The sequence below is a fragment of the Stegastes partitus genome, unplaced genomic scaffold (genome assembly GCF_000690725.1).
Source record: "Stegastes partitus isolate 25-593 unplaced genomic scaffold, Stegastes_partitus-1.0.2 Scaffold1122, whole genome shotgun sequence".
NCBI lineage: Eukaryota > Metazoa > Chordata > Actinopteri > Pomacentridae > Stegastes > Stegastes partitus.
The window spans coordinates 184226-201111 of NW_007578853.1; the positions used below are offsets into that span (position 1 = coordinate 184226).

Sequence of the window (16886 nt, forward strand, 5' to 3'; positions counted from 1 at the left end):
CATACCGAGTCTAGCTTGCTGTCACTGACTCTACAGCCACGGAGTCACAAGAAGCCTGTCTGGGATCAGAGCGCCCCCTGCCATGAGGCCAGAGAACTGCCTGCCTCACCTAGAACCTCTTCTCAGCCGTTTATGATCGCTCAGCACACGGAACACGTTACACACATACAGTTGGTAACAAAAAATACTGTTCATTATTATATACATCAGCTGAACTATGGAGCATCAGTTCCTATATTAAATGTGTTTGAACCAGGCGACATTCAGACAGCAGCACGCTGACACTGCAGGCAGTCAGCGTAGGTAGCGAGGGATTGCACAATCCAAGTGAGGCTGAGCTTTTTATTACTTTCTTCCTCGTCTGAAATATAAATATTTATAATCAGTGCTTCACAAATTAGACAAGTGGTCTAATCATTTTTTAAGCACGCTATCTATCTATCTATCTATCTATACATACATATCAATTGAAAGTAGCACAGTGCAGATTTTATGTTTACCTTTCCAGATCCATGCTGGTAGGCTGCACTGACTACATACAGGGCGCACAATGACAACACACACACACACACACACACACACACACACACAGTCAGTAAAGTTGTGTAGTACAGAGTGTATCCTGTCACTGAGGAGCTAGTCATACTTTAAAATGGAAAGACACTTTGCCTGGTACAGACACACACACACTCTCTCTCTCTCTCTAAAGTTCCTCCGTGTAGATTCAGTGTTTTCTGTCACAGAGGACTCGGGCTGTACTTCAAGGCAGAGAAACATTTTATTTTATGAGCACTATGTACACACATGTAATCGCACAAAGTCATACAGCAGCTATAATTGATCACCGACTCCCTCTTTGCTCAGTCCCTTGTCCTCGCTAATGTCTGCATTATAGATCTGAGTCACTGCTTTAATCTCTGATTGAAGACACATTTTCTCTGATGTAAAGATCAGCTCGCTCTGCTTAAAAAGACCTCGATGGACCTCGATGTGTGGCTGTTCTCACGGCGACTGTACTGTGACGGCGGCTCAATGTTCAGGAAGCTGCTCTGTAACAATATGAGTGAGCACATACTGCAGATGTGCATTCAAACTAATGTTCTCACGATTTGTTAGGGTGCCTTTTCAACTGCTTCAATTACCGTCTTCTTTAATTTCAGTTCTCCAAGCCTGTCCCATAATGTCGAGGCCAGTTACTTGCTAACCCACTCACAGGAAGTGTTTGTTTGTTATGATGCTATGTTATGAACGCGTTTTTGAGGTCCTAAACGTACTCGCACAAAACTTGGCTAACACATCAGACCTGGTAAAAAATTTTGTGATTAAAATGCTCCGCAAATGTCGGATGGTGTGGAAATGGCAGCCCGTGCAATTTCGATCATTGGCCACTTCAATAGAAAAATGGCTCAACAGCGCCACCTACAAAAAAAATGGGCCCCTGAACACACTTTCACGTAGAGCCATGAAATTCGGCACACACGTAACATGCTGAGACGCACAAAAAAGTCTCAAGAACATGTATCCGAAACGCAACAGGAAGTCGGCCATTTTGGAAAAAAAAATGGCGGCTGTTGGCCAGAAATCGGCCATTTTCAAAATCTGTCTCCTCCTAGTGGGGTGAGCCATACACATTTCAAATTTGGCCAGCACAAACTACAGGACGAGGTGATTAAAAGTGAAAAAAAAAAAAGTTAATTTTTAATTTTTTTGTTTTATTTTTGGACAACTAACAACATGTGGGTACTTCACATGTTGGCTGTATTTGTGCTCCACACAAGTTTGTTTGTGTAAAAGTATAATTAGCTGTACAATTAAATGATCACAATGATAAAGATAGTAAAACACATAGAGCATAAATAGAAAAATGTCCAGAGTTGTGTTTAGAATCACTTTAAACTGATCAGTGATTGACAAGATTCTAATAACTAAGCTGAGACTAATCTCACAGAACCATCGTTTTAAGCGAAGGTGTCATGTTTTCCGATGATTTTTGGAGGGAGAACCTGGCAGATGATTTACTGACATGTGCTTTTGGCAGGGACAGATGGTGTATTATAAATAGGATGGGCAAATTGTTCTGGAACCGTCTTCATCCGTGAATTTAAAGTGAGAAAATAATCGTCTTATTACACATTACTAGAAGGCTGAATTAGTGATGCACATAGATTTTAACAACGCTCTCTTCTGGGATGTATTCTTCAAAACACGTAATCTGGAGAGATTCATTTTATGCTCTAATAAGTATTAATCCTCTGAATCCCAGGCAGTTTCTAGGTGTCACATTTTTACTCACTGAGGGCTTGTTTATCACAATTTAAAGTCTTGCACCGCAACAGAAACAACACAATCATGGCTAGATGAAAAAACAACTCAATGTAAATGTATTTTATGCAATATAAAATTAAGATGCCATAAATCATAATAAAAAAATAACAAATTGATTTTATTGTTTACAAAAAATAGAATTAATATGTAAAACATTTATTTAAGTCCCCAACACTGGAGAAATTGTGATCACAGATATTATAGATGCTTTACTGTTTACAATTTTTAGAACCTCTTGACAACTAGTTTTTCACTCTACTTTGCACTTTAATTCAAGAAAGGTACAATCGTGACTTGATAATCTGACACTAAATGTAAAACCTTCTTTTATGTCGGATAGCAAGGCTGTCGGATTGTCAAGACGGAGGTCGAGATACAAGGAGGGCTTGATGCTGGAAGGCTCATTTATTGTTAATATTTATTGTCTATAGTTGTTATAATAACTAGTGTATTGTCAGAACACTATGCATCGCTGGATTTTACACCTTTGACCGGTGCTAGTGTGCATGTTCCGGCCACTTCGCCCAGTCGGAGCGCACCCCCGGGGTGGAAGTGGTCGGAACGCACAGGCAGCACTTGGTGCTGATGCCAGTTTAGTTAGCGCTCACAGTTCTGTTTCCACCATCGACGGTGGCAGCAGGGGAGTGGTGGGCAAGATACGCTCCACCATTACCATCCATGTTTACTTCCAACAAACACTGAGCACGCTCGCTGCGTGTGACGTCGTCGTGTCCTCTTCTGTGCATGCGGGACACTTTTGGGTTGTATGAAGTTCACACAGCAGATCACATACAAGTCGCATTTAACTGGAAATGTGAACGAACTGACAAAAAAAAATCAGATTTCACAAAAAAATCCAAATTGAGCATTAAGTCCTGCAGTGTGAACGTAGCCAATCTGTGGGATTGTTCAGTCAGATAATACGCCGTGATCCTGATTGGTGACACAAAATGTCATGTCGGAGTCAGAATCCAAGGCTGTCGGTATGTTAAGACTGTTTTTAATGAGTTCTGTTCGTTTTTCCTAAAATCCTGTCGGATAGCAAAGTTTTCTGATTGGTAAAGGTCGGATCATCAATGCTGAATGTATCTTCTAACAACTTGCTGACAATGTGCTCGTCTGTGTTTCTGAGCAATACTGCATTCATTTAATGGATCAAGTATGTTTTATTTTCTTCTGGATCTTTGCCGCTCAGTCAAAAGTTCATCGATTGTTGGTGACAGTGAAGTCAATCGTATCAGATGCGGTGAGAAGTAAAACATTTGTTCTCTTTTTTTTTTTTTTTTTTTTTTTTACAGAGTCTGACGCAGATAGTTTATTTTGGGCAAATTTTTTAAATGAGACTTAGAATAAAGTGATTTTTTTTTCTGAAATATGATTTAAAACCTGATTCATTTTACATGATTAGTTAAAGCACTGTTGGAAAGTTTAAAAGGTTGAGGATTCTTTTAACTTTTACAGTTTCCGACTCAATAAACGCTTCAATTTTGTCACTTTTTTCCAAACATAACCTTCCTTTCAAACATGGGCTTAGAGGTTCAGAGGGTTAAGCAATAAAGAGCTGTTCAACAAAGAGTCAGTCTCCTGTTTACTGCAGACCTCTAGACTGTTGTGTCAACTCCAATCACAACTCCTGTCCCTGAAGCCACTTTTTACTTTCTTATTTCTGATTCTTTGACCAAAACCTGGCAGTTTTCCAAACTCTTTGTTTTTTTTTCACCTCAACCAGTTCCACTGGGGGTCTACAGATGGATGTCTAACCCTTGTCCCTGCAAGACATCTTAAATTCGCTGTGTATCCCCCAGCCGTCCAGTCTGGTTCAACAAGTTAATGAACAAACGGTGCACCTCTCTTCCTTCAGCCGGTGATGACAGGCGGCGAGGGAGGAGCATATCTCTTAGATGGAGGGGAAACTATTAGAGGGAAGTGTAAAGCATTGATGTGTCAGAGCGATCAGGGTTTATTGTGTTGTAAGATGTTGACGAGATAACAACACCGCAAAGACAAACGATACCGGCGACCACTTGTTGGCTTCTCCGCTGTGCGTTTATTATATTTTATGGCACATAACTTCATAGATGAGGGCGACTGAGTGAAATCTCAAATTGTTTTTTAGTTGCCTAAAACTGAAATAAGCAGCACAAGTGATGTACAGCCTGGCTTGCATTGGATAAAGCAACTTTTTTGGAAGGCTTACACGCTAAATCTTCCACTAAATATAAATTCACGGACGTATTTATGTTGATCAAGTTTGCAAAAGTTCTTTTGTCATCCCCCGGCAGCCAGCAGCGGTGATTTGCTGTCCGCGGCGGTGCTGTTAAAGCGCTTCATGTCAAATATTTAACACAAAAATGAACAAGCAAAACTTCATTTTCAAGGAAGATAAAGAATCGCAGCCGAACGACTTTGTGACAGCAACAATATGCTTTTAGCTGCTTTTATCATAAGTGTGGAGCAAGTAGGAAAAAAAAAAGAACACCCACCCAGTCAGGTTTTAAAAGGATAAATACGATGAAGCACTCAAGGTGACAATGATTGCATAAAAGGAATTTTTTGGATCCAGCTGAATAAAAAAGGTCAGAGGAAGAAGCACTCAGAACTGCCATCCTTCTTTTTTTTTTTTTCCTGATCTGTGTAATTACTTTTTACTTTTTACTCTGAGTGATGGATGGTATTTAGTGGGTTTAGTGTATTTTTTGTGGGCAAATGTAGACAAAGAGTCTTCTTTCCCAATTTGTCAACCTACATTTATACATTCATAGTGCCCAGACCAATACTTTCATGCAAACTCTCTTGCTATGCGTCTGCCGTTGAAGGTATCTTCTTGCATTCAACCTATTGTACAATCGTGACTCGATAATCCATCCATTATCTATACACCGTTTAATCCTCACGAGGGTCATGGGGGGGCTGGAGTCTATCCCAGCTGACTCAGGGTGAAGGCAGGAGACACCCTGGACAGGTCACCAGTCTATCACAGGGCTACACTTAGAGACAGACAACCAAGCACACTCACATTCACACCTACAGATAATTTAGAATCACCAATTAACTGCAACATGTTTTTGGACTGTGTGGGAGGAAGCCGGAGAACCCGGAGAGAACCCACGCTGCACGGGGAGAACATGCAAACTCCACACAGAAAGATCCCGGTGCCCCCACCGGCACGCAAACCGGCGACCTTCTTGCTGCGAGGCAACAGTGCTACCAACTGCGCCACCCTGCAGCCCCAGTGCCGACATGTTTATTTAAATTGACATAAAGGAGTTTAAAAAAAAACAAAACATGTTCTGTCATATTTTATTTAACTACTTTGTTTTTTTGTTAGTATCTTTTGTTATTGTTTTTCTGCTGTAGGACCATTTCACTATTTGTATTGAGAAATTTAGTCAGCTACCTTTTATATCAGCCTCATTTTTTCGTGTTTAACGCTTCGTGTTCTACAGAATACAAGCGAATGTAGGTGAAGCACAAGTCTGGCCTTGAACAAAAATCACTCTCCTCTTGAGCGAATTAATGAAAAAGCCTAAAGTCATGCACATATTTAACTACATAAACGTCATTTCATGGATGTAATTACAGTGACACACACACTCAACTGTGTTTTTTCCATTTCCACATGTAATTACCTTCACTTCGATGCAAAGCTAAAACAGCTTTGATGATTAAATCCTCTGTAGAAAATGCTTAACACATTTGCAAAGCTTTTTTTTTTTTAAATGAACACACTTGCTCGTGTCTTGTACCAGCCAGGACTTGGAGGTTTAAATCAAGTTGACACAGCATCAGTTTACACACCAGGCAAAATGAATAAAAACGCCTCGGGACTGGGCTTAGAGGCCTCGCATCAGAGGAGGTTGTTGAGGTGGTTGACAGCAGCACTTATGCACAAACACAAATGTGTGTGTGTGTGTGTGTGTGTGTGTGTGTGTGTGTGTCTAGCAGTTTACCTTAAAATGTAAGCAGCAAGTACAGTTCCTCGAGTAGTTATGCTGTTGTAGTCGTATCGCACAAGTGTGAGCTCCAGGCAACAGATAAGGAAGGAGACACAAGGTCAGACAGAGGAAGACTGGGTAACACTAAATTAAATCCAACAAAAAAGAACTAGTAAAGTCCTTTCCAACTTGTGTAAAATACTATTTCTCCACACTTAGGTAAGAGGTCAAAGTGTCATTTCTCTCTTTTTCTGTCTTAAAACTACACTGAGATGCTGCAGTCTCTGTAAGTCGAGTCAGATTATTCATACAGCACATTTATGCACAACATATCTCAACCAAAGTACTGCTCAGACGGAATTCAGTTAAGCCATTAAAACAAATTAAGCCAACGGGACAGCAGAAGAGACAGTGGAGCGATCATTAATACTGTCCAGTGAAGATGAAGGCAGCAATCCGATAGCTGAGTGGTTAGAGAGCTTACAACATGGGGCAGTGAGCGCTCGGTTCCTGGAAGTCATTCCCCTACTACAGGCATCACCAAATGGTGGACCTCGGTCTGGTTCTGTCCGGACCCGTAACCAATCTCTGATAAATTCACGAGAATAGATTTTCATGGAGCATTTTTTCCGACGGTCGCGGCTACAGTCAGCAGGTAGTACGGCAATAGCTCCACTCAGTCCAGCCAATCAAATCGTCTGGTTACCCTGCACGGCGGCGCACCGCCACAGCTCGCTGCCACTCTGCGCTGCCTATACAGCAGAACAGAGAGGAAGAGACAGTGATGACAGCATGGCTCGCTCCAAAAGAAGGAAGGCTGATGAGGAAAACTTTGAAGACGAGTGGACGGAGAAATGTTTGTTCATTCTTCCATCAGGCAGTTCACAACCAGTGGCCTCATATGCTCTGAAAATCTGGCATTAACTAAAATTAGCAACGTGAAGCGCCACTACGAAACAAAGCACAGCTCTTTTGACCAAAGGTATCCCCTGAAGTCCGAGCTGAGGACATGCAAAATAATCGAGCTGCAAACCCAGTATGACATATCTATCATCACCACCTTTACAGCCCAGCAACGTGCAAACGAAACCTTTTATTTACTATTTTCTGAGGATGTTGACTTTTTTACTTGAACTGGAGGCCTTCAGTTCTTTAGGCTGGGACCTCTTTAATTTAAGAGATAAGGGGGTTATTCAGCTTTGTTTGCACTTTTTAAATGTATTTTATTCTGAGGCCTTGGATTCTGACTCCGACATGACATTTTATGCCACAAATCAGGATATCAGCGTATTATCTGACTGAACAATCCCACAGATTGGCTACGTTCACACTGCAGGACTTAATGCTCAATTCGGATTTTTTTGTGAAAACAAATGTTTTTGTGAGTTCGTTCACATTTCCAATTAAATGTGACTTGTATGTGATCTGCTGTGTGAACTTCATACGACCCAAAAGTGTCCCGCATGCACAGAAGAGGACACAATGACGTCACATGCAGTGAGCGTGCTCAGTGTTTAAGTAAACATGGATGTGGCGGCGGTCAGGGAATGGCGCCGGTGGAAACAGGACTGTGACCGCTATCCTAAACTAGTATCAGCAGCCAGGTACTGCCTGTGCATTCCGACTACTTCCACGCCGTCAGAGCGCTCCCAAGGGTGGACGTGTCCCCCCGACCACGCCGAATATTCAGATATTCATCATTAATTGGGCCTGAACATCCAGAGACCAGAAAGTGCTATTGAGACCAGCCCTACTAGTTATTATACCAACTATGAGCAATAAATTTTAACAACTAATGAGCCTTCCAGCATCAAGCCCTCCTTGTATCTCGACCTCCATCTTGACAATCTGACAGCCTTGCTATCCGACATAGAAGAGGGTTTTACATTCAGTGTCGGATTATCGAGTCACGACTGTATTTAGCAATATTGCAAGAAGTATGTACACCAATGATGAGAAAAATAAAGGCTTCAAGTCTTTTCTTCTTGCTTCCATTAAATTGCTATTGCTGGAGGCTTGGTATCACAGTGGACACTCACAGGGCTGGTTGGTGAACTACTGAAGCTGAACGTGAAATTCTTGCAGTTGGAACGTGCCTGCACTGTCAGTCACAAGCCCTCCTTGACCTTCTTCATTGTCTTTGTACTGAGCCATTTACTCCCTGCTGGCTTTCAGTTCTCAGGATTTCGCACATCATTTCATTTAATAAAGAGCGACTGAAGAGGGGAATAAGCTCTGCTCTCTGACCTCGCCAGCTCAGTCAGACGCTCACTAAAGCTGTTTATTTGTACATAAGCTCAGCATCGCAATGGTTTGCGAGCCTTGCCTCTTAAGTGAAACAGATAATACTCAGACAGAAGAGGCCAAGTAAAAGTGAATAGCGTAACAGAGTTAATAATCTCTTTCCTGTTTTTGAATCTTGTTGTCAGATGAAGGATGCACATGAGTGACCTTTCCTCGAGCTGCATCTGAACTCCACGGCGGCCCTTGCAATATTTATGTGAGCTGCGTCCAGTGTACCGACAGCATCATCTGTCTGCTGTGTCTCTTACCACCGGGATTGATGATATTCCGTCTTTGTATCAAATTATGAATCAGCAGCAGCACCGATTCCATCTCTTCAACATGACATTACACTAAGCGCTGCCCTGATCTTTCTTTCTTTCTCACTTGTGCTTCCTCCCTCTCTTCTTTATCTCTCTCGCTTCACTAACCAATCACTCTCCTAAATTGCATTTTATGGTCCTATTATGAATGATGACAAGGCCCCAAGACGACCTGGGCCAAAGAACAGCTTCAATCATTGAAAATGCACAGAAGAATGCAGTGAGACTCCTGTCTTCCCATATAGGCTCTGAGCTGAAATTAGGTTAGCCACCGAGTAAGTGACAGATATTGGTCAAGCAAACCATTCTGGCATGCCGCCGGGAAATATATTGGCAGGTCATTCAGAGGTACCCGCGTGGATTTGTGTTCTGGAGCTCTAAAGATCCATTTTGCCTCCTCACTATTTCAAGTATTGTGTTCTTCTGTGGTTTGACTTTTCATCTAATGACATAAGCTTGTCAAGTTTTCTTTCCTGTCACATTACTGGAGAGTGTCGCTGCAAAGAAAGAAAATGTTGTTTTGAATGGTTACCAATATCTTATGAAGATATATATATAGATATATGTTCATGGGAGTGGTCTTTCTTTCAGAATGAAAATACAGTCGTGACTTGATAATCCGACCCATATCAATCCTAAACCTTGCTATCCGACAGGTTTTTAGGAAAAACTAACAGAACCCATTAAAAACAGCCTTAACACACCGACAGCCTTGGATTCTGACTCCGACATGACATTTTATGTCACAAATCAGGATAACAGCGTATTATCTGACTGAACAATCCCACAGATTGGCTACGTTCACACTGCAGGACTTGATGCTCGATTCAGATTTTTTTGTGAAATCAAATTTTTTACGAGTTCGTTAACATTTCTGGTTAAATGTGACTTGTATGTGATCTGCTGTGTGAACTTCATACGACACGATGATGTCACACGTAGCGAGCATGCTCAGTGTTTACAGAAGTAAACATGGATGGTAACAGTGGAGCGTATCCGTCATTCCCCTGCCGCCACCATCGATGGTGGAAACAGAACTGTGACCACTAGCTAAACTGGCCTCAGTAGCCAGGTACTGCCTGTGCGTTACAGCCACTTCTGGCCCAGGGGTGCGCTCCGACGGGTTGGAAGTGGTCCCCCGAATATTAATTGGGCCCAAATATCCAGAGACAAGAAAGTGCTATTCAGCCCAGCCCTAGTTTGTCGTGTATCAATGACATATAGGTTGGATAAGTGCGACCTGGCCGCTCAGAAGTTGCATGACAAAAGATCAGGTACCTATCAGATTTAGGACCACCTACCTTTGATGTCAACCAACGGCCCGTGCACAACCACACCGGTCAATTACGTGTGAAATCCAGCGATGTGTAGTGTTCTCACAATACACTAGTTATTATAACAACTATAAACAATAAATATTAACAACTAATGAGCCTTCCAGCATCAAGCCCTCCTTGTATCTCAACCTCTGTCTTGACAATCCGACAGTCTTGCTATCCGACATAAAAGACGGTTTTACATTTAGTGTCGGATTATCGAGTCACGACTGTATCCCGTTCCATAGGACACAAGGGCTCACTGAATGGTTTGATGCCAATTCTCTGAATCATATGCGATCGCCTTCACCAGATCTCCACCTTAAATGTGGTTTCCACTCAGTTTCTAATGGCACACAAATGGCACATCCTGACTCGAAACAGTGACTCAGTGCAGCATAGCAAGCAAAGTCCTACAACCTTATCCTGCAACATACTGAGCCACACAGACTGGTAAACACGTATACATCACCAAGGGAAGTCCAAAGGGAAAGGGTGTCATCTTTGCCAACAATTAAAAGCTGTAAAAAACATTTAGGTTGGTCACACATCCACTTTTGATTATCAGCTGGTATGGATCCAACATCTTACCAGCTTCCTCATGAACCATCTGCACCCTGTTTAAGCAGCTTTCCCCTGCATGTAAACAACCAGCACAGCCAAAATGGAGCACAGCCACAAAAACTGTTGTACCTAAATGCAGCCAAACTGCTGTAACTCTCTTTCTCTCTTTTTCAGTCTGAATGGCTCCAGGATGCCTAAAAATGCATTAAAACAGACATAATGTAATTTCCAAAATTGCATGAGTGGCACTAGAAAAAAAATATTGTCTTTGGGGAAATAAATCGTTCATAAAAACGAGGTTTTTATTTATTGCTGCAGTTAAGTCTGCTGGTATACACTGCAAGGTTCAAATGAGCTGTTTTCAGGTAATAGGTAACTATCTGCTCTCCTGAAATAATAGGGTGTAAAAAATATGAAAACTCAAACGTACAAAGCTTTTAGTGCCAAAAAATAATATAAATGATGAATATTCAAAAACACAGAGGGCTTGATCTTGTCCAATTATTTTGTTAGTAAGATGGTTGCTATTTTTACGCTGATACCAAACCTCATACCATCAGATCAGTCTGCAGGCATAGGTAGCTTTTGTTTACCTGTTTAGGTTTGCTGTGGTTGCTCAAATTAAATGCACAGGTTTTTCTTCATCTGCCGCAAACGCCGACTTGATGGATAATGATTAGAAACACTCTCTCTCTCTTTTCTCAAAGACTGTCTTAAGAAGCTACAGCTTTCCAATTAGAGTTAAAGCTCGGTATTTTCAGGCTCATTAGTCCTCGAAAGTTAGTGTCATAAGAAAGAGATGGAGCAGAGACAAAAAGACAGAGAGGAAGAGAAAGGAATCCCTTTGAAACGGCAAATCTTTGCTCCCCCGTCACAACATCCTCTGTCCCGTCTCCAAACTATTTTTGTTTTCCACCGGGATGATGATGCGTGCAGCATTTTCAGAGAAGGGTTATAATTGAAAGCAGAACCAGCAGGTATATTTATGCTGTCACAAATCAGTTTGATTTGTGGGGTTTTTTTTATTTTATTTTTTTAATAAATTAGAATATGCCTTATGGGTAAGTTGAACAGTCACTTCCATTTTTGAAAAGTTTCATTTAGTTCTTCATCATTGCCAGTATTCAAATCTGCAATTCTTCACAGTCATCAGAGTGTTGTGCTCACAGTTTTAGCCATTAAATAATTTGCATACAAATTATTTCACTGTTCCAATTTTGTCAAGTATTTTTAGTGTCCGTATGTTTGGGCTGCTGCATCCAGGCCAACTTGTCAAACATCACACTGTGGTGTTCGTGGTAGGAACACCGTTATTTTGAAATTCACTTCTGGCTGTGCTTGGTGTAGGTTGTCGTGTGCTTTGTGTTTGCAGGCTGAGCGGCTCCAACCAGTGGAGGTGATTGTGGCCAATCAGCAATCAAGCACTGGTTAAAGCCTGGCGTCTCAGTTGTGCACTAGACTTTTTGAAGTCTTGAGTTTTTCTATGCGTCTCTGTGCGAGCGCATCCTTAACCATGTGTCTCCCTCCGTCTCTCCAGCTGTCACCTCCACTGGGTTCCAGTCACGAGTTCCAACAGCAGCAGCGCACCTCACCGAGCACAGCCGTCCTTCAGCGCTGATCCCTCGTATTCCCTCCCTCACTTGGCTACAGCGTCCACCAACCTACCCCGCTGGATCAGCCCCCTGCCTCTGGCCTCACCCGTCACTCTCCCTCCCTGTTTGTAAGAAAACCACCTTTTCCACTATTGGCCAGCGTGTCCCGCCTCCTTCCATCATCACACACAGTCCAGCAACAAAATTGGCATATCATCTGTGAATGTGAGTGTGCTTGGTTGTCTGTCTCTAAGTGTAGCCCTGTGATAGACTGGTGACCTGTCCAGGGTGTCCTCTGCCTTCACCCTGAGTCAGCTGGGATAGACTCCAGCCCCCCACGACCCTAGTGAGGATTAAGCGGTGTATAGATAATGGATGGGTGGATGCCTCCAGCCTTTATTGGAAATGATTAGAATTGAAAATAACATTCAATGTGAATGTTACCTCTCTGTTTGCGCAGTAAGTGCAATATTTCAACATATAAATCTGTGCCTGGGGTTCTGTGGTTGACTGGATATCATTCAGTGTAATTCTTTACGAGCTGTGTTTTTGGTATTCAAGCCCCAAGTGTTCATTTTCCAGACACTGCCGACCTTTTGCAAAGAAACCAGTTGAGAACGTCAAGCCGGCTCATTTCTCTGGGACTTTAATGCAGCTTGGAGCTGATTTCATCAATCAAGTTTTGGGAGCGCAACTGGAACTCCAACTCCAAGAAGCTCCTTGGGATTAGGCTGAACAGAACGGAGGCAGCTGTGGCTCCACTTGTGAATCTGATCGAGATACGGGAAACCTTATGACCTGATCCTCTAGGATATATGATATGTGGTGATTTACACAGGGGATTCCTGCTGGTATCTTTATTGATCTCTGCCCCCAGAGCCACTGCTCTCTCCAATTCCAGTAGATAACCAGAGGTGTGGTGAGAGTGGAAGTCTGTCTCCTTCCACATGTCAGGCACGACAAGCCTTTAAATAACAGCTACTGTATGTTTTACTTTAATAAGCTCTTTTTCCTGAGACGAGTGCTTGATGTGTAAGCGAGCTGTGAACAACATATTCCGTTTAGCAAGTCAAAATTATTCTAATGAGCTACATTGATTACGCGTCCTTGTAGATGAGTTAATCTGCCAAAAGACTCGCAGGAAATATTGCTGTTTCGTTAATCAAAACATCGCGTTCGTCACATTAACACTGCTGCATAATTCAAAGCCAGAGCGTACTTTTATAAACTGATGAGAAAAGTCGCCGTAAAAGTTATTTTCTTCTCATTCACCCTGATATTTACGTTGGATTCTCACAAATGCCACAAGACCAATATGTTCTTTTGCAATTTATGCAAGGGTCAGTAGTGAAGCAGCCCTGTAGTAGTGTTAAACCACTTTAATAATCATCTTTCATACTCATATAAAGCTCATTAAAGCTGCAGCAAAACATTCAGAGTGTACAACTTGTGAGTTAAATCCAGAGCAGACTGATTAAAATCAAACTGTACATTGCTCATCATAAGGGTTCAACAAAGCTCAAACTGAAACATCTGACTATCGTTGAGGCTTTTTTTTTTGAGTAACTCTCTCATTAAAAGCAAAGTGTGATATTTTCAGGCTCATTAGATCTTTGAAATCTGCGCCGGAAGACATAAGTTGAGTGGAAAAGTGTGTGTGAAGGACAATAATTGAAATGCAGGCGTCTACATCCCGTCAAATAATTTCCCCAAATATTTTATTATCTAATGTTTATTTCTGTGGTTTGTGCAGATTTGTATTTTATTTTTTAAATGAGGAGGCTTTTAATTGAAAGGCCTTGTGCTCTGTGATAACAGCAGGCATCTCTTATTTGCTCCCGTTGATCATGTCGATTTGATTTTAGAGCTGATGGTAAACCATACGCAGAGACGGAAGACTTGCGTTGGAAGCTCAGCAGCGTCTTTATATTTTAATGGAGCCACTTCAGGCAGCCGATGCATGTGTTCAGCTCTGCCCCATGTGCACTCCCTACGTACCGAAGACATCTACTGTAGTTTTGTTGACCTTCTGGGTGAAGCTCTGCTGCCGTCACTGCTGCTGTTGCTAATCAACCCCACCTCCACCTGTTGACTCTTCCTTTCTCGGTGTGCTGTGTTCCTGCAGAGAGCGATGAGGTCAGAGATGAAATGTCAGTGATGGTATTTATATAATGATCTTTACGTAAACCGCTGACAGATAGAAAGAATCATTTTATTACAATGCAATGCTTCACTTTGAAACCTTGAGCCGTGGATGTTACTTTGACATGTACCACTAAATGCTGTTGCACAGAAGCACAACCCCAAAGACAGCTGTGGCCCCTTCTATCTAGCAGAACAATGCTCACTGCCACACTGCAACAAGAATGGCCCAAGGAACACGAAAAAGAACTCAAAGCACTGATCCAACCTCTGAATTCCCCAGATCATAATTTAGTCAAGCATCTGCGAGACAAACTGCAAAAAAGTCAGAACTACTGAGGTCCAACCTGGATCTGCTGCCAGTACATCAAAACCAGAGCTCTCAGAACACCGAGAGGTGTTAACTACTCAGGTACAGAGCAGCACAGCGGTAGCAGCCACGATGAATGATCCTATGAGCCTGAGCTCAGGACACAGAAACCCTGATTTTCAGATACTTTTCAGTTTCAGATTCTCTCACAGTAGAAGTGCAGCAAAAGTCATGTGTGAAAAGACAGCCAATGGTGAAGCTGCTCGACTCAAATACGTAGACTTTTCAACTCTGTACGCACTGACAACTCTTACTACATGTCCAAATTTTAATACAGATGAGCAGATTTTTTACACATTTGAAAACCTGATTACAGACAAATTGTGAGACGACTTTTGCAGATTCCGGTTCGCATTGACAACTTCTTTTACACATTGACAAATCTCACTTCGGACACACAGATTGAGATACAGACGGACAACCTCCATACGCATGGACAAATAGTTTTGCTGCAATAATGCCCCCATATTCCTTCTTCATAGCAAAGATCATCCCAAGGATCTAGAGCACTCAAATCTTGATCCACAGTGTTGTTTTTGTGGGATTCCTGGGTAAAATACACAATTATCAGAATTCCTGTGTCAGCATTCCAATGATAATAGTTATTGATATTAGTTTTGACTTAAAATAACAGATTTGTGTGGTTTTACAAGAACATTGCTGCAAATGTGAGGCCTCTACATTGATGGGTGGTTTCCAGCAAAACTGTGACTTGTTTTTCTTGAGTGACAAGTTAGCTCAGTTCATTAGAGCATTATTGGTAAGTGTGTAATCTGCATCTTATAATAATGTATGTGTCTGTGGAAGGTGTTCTGTTGGCCTGACTGAAACGAATAGCTCGGTGAAACAACAGTTACAAGTGGTTGATATAAAGAAGGTGTTTTGTGCCAGAATGTGTCTGTGTGTGGGAGTGTGATGTGAAAGAAAACGTATCTTAAAACAATCTTTTACAACAGATTGAGTTAAACAAGTGCAGAGAAGCGACAATTACACAGAGGAAGGCGTCTACAACACACACACACACACACGCGCGTATTCACAGATACAGACACATAGGTGACAGGAAGCGCTACCATCTGTATTCATTCCAGTTGTTAATTAACATGGTTTTGCTGTGTGCACACAGTCCTCTCTAACTTGCATTTTTATCAGCGACAGAAATTGCCCGTGTAGCCAATTTCAGCGCATTATGAAGACACAGTTAACGGTTACTCCTTGAGCCAGTGAGCAGAAATAATGCCAGCTCTTTAATGAATACCTGTTTTGTTTAATTCCTCCACCATAGCTTGCAAGAGACGTCTTTATTTAAGTCTTGTTAGGTACGAAAACAACATGGGAGAGAAAGAAAACGAAATTAAGGACATTGTTACTGTACAAAACTTCCACCCACGTCCACAATACACTGCTTTACATAAAGCTCAAAGAACCGGCTGTGTGGAAAGGAAACAACAAACTGAGCATAAATTAATACTGCTTTGTCCTGCTATCTGTTGCAGACGGTAGTTTGTGATACTGTAACTCTGGCTGTGTGTTTGGGGTTTGATCAAACACCTCCCTGATGGCGTTGTGTGTCGGATAAGAATCTAAACATCTACAGTGAAAGGCTCTGCTCAGCGACAGAGGTGCCTCCAATTATTCTGCTTAATTAGAACTCTTATCCACTCATCTTTAACCCGGCAGTGAAAACATCCACAATCTACGATACCAGGACCCTGAACCGGCTCCTCTAAATGGAATGCAGCCCTCATTAATGTTACTTCCTGCTGTGTTTTTCCTCCTTTGACAAGTGAAAGTGTGTGCAATGAAAAGGGGGTCTATTATTAGCATTCCAGAAAGAAACCATGATAGTGAAGGAGTTGATATATCTGTGGGGTCATTGGGTTTGTAGAGCCTTTAAAAAAACACATACACACAACAAAGAATCATTATCAAAGTGTGAGTGTGCCATTGTTTGGATGAAAAAACAAATACATTTGTCAAATATGTTTGTATTTCTATGTGCTGAGGCTTTTTTTTTTGAGTAACTCTCTCATTAA

The 16886-nt window shown here is 41.8% G+C and overlaps 1 long non-coding RNA gene across 1 annotated transcript in view; it reads right to left on the bottom strand.

The window, feature by feature from the left end:
* Window positions 1-14979: 14979 nt before the first annotated feature.
* LOC103368093 (uncharacterized) overlaps window positions 14980-16886 on the bottom strand; it is a 12818-nt gene continuing 10911 nt past the window's right edge. Inside the window, exon 3 of the long non-coding RNA XR_520754.1 lies at window positions 14980-15081. This is a non-coding gene — a long non-coding RNA (uncharacterized LOC103368093). The remainder of the gene's footprint in view (window positions 15082-16886) is intronic.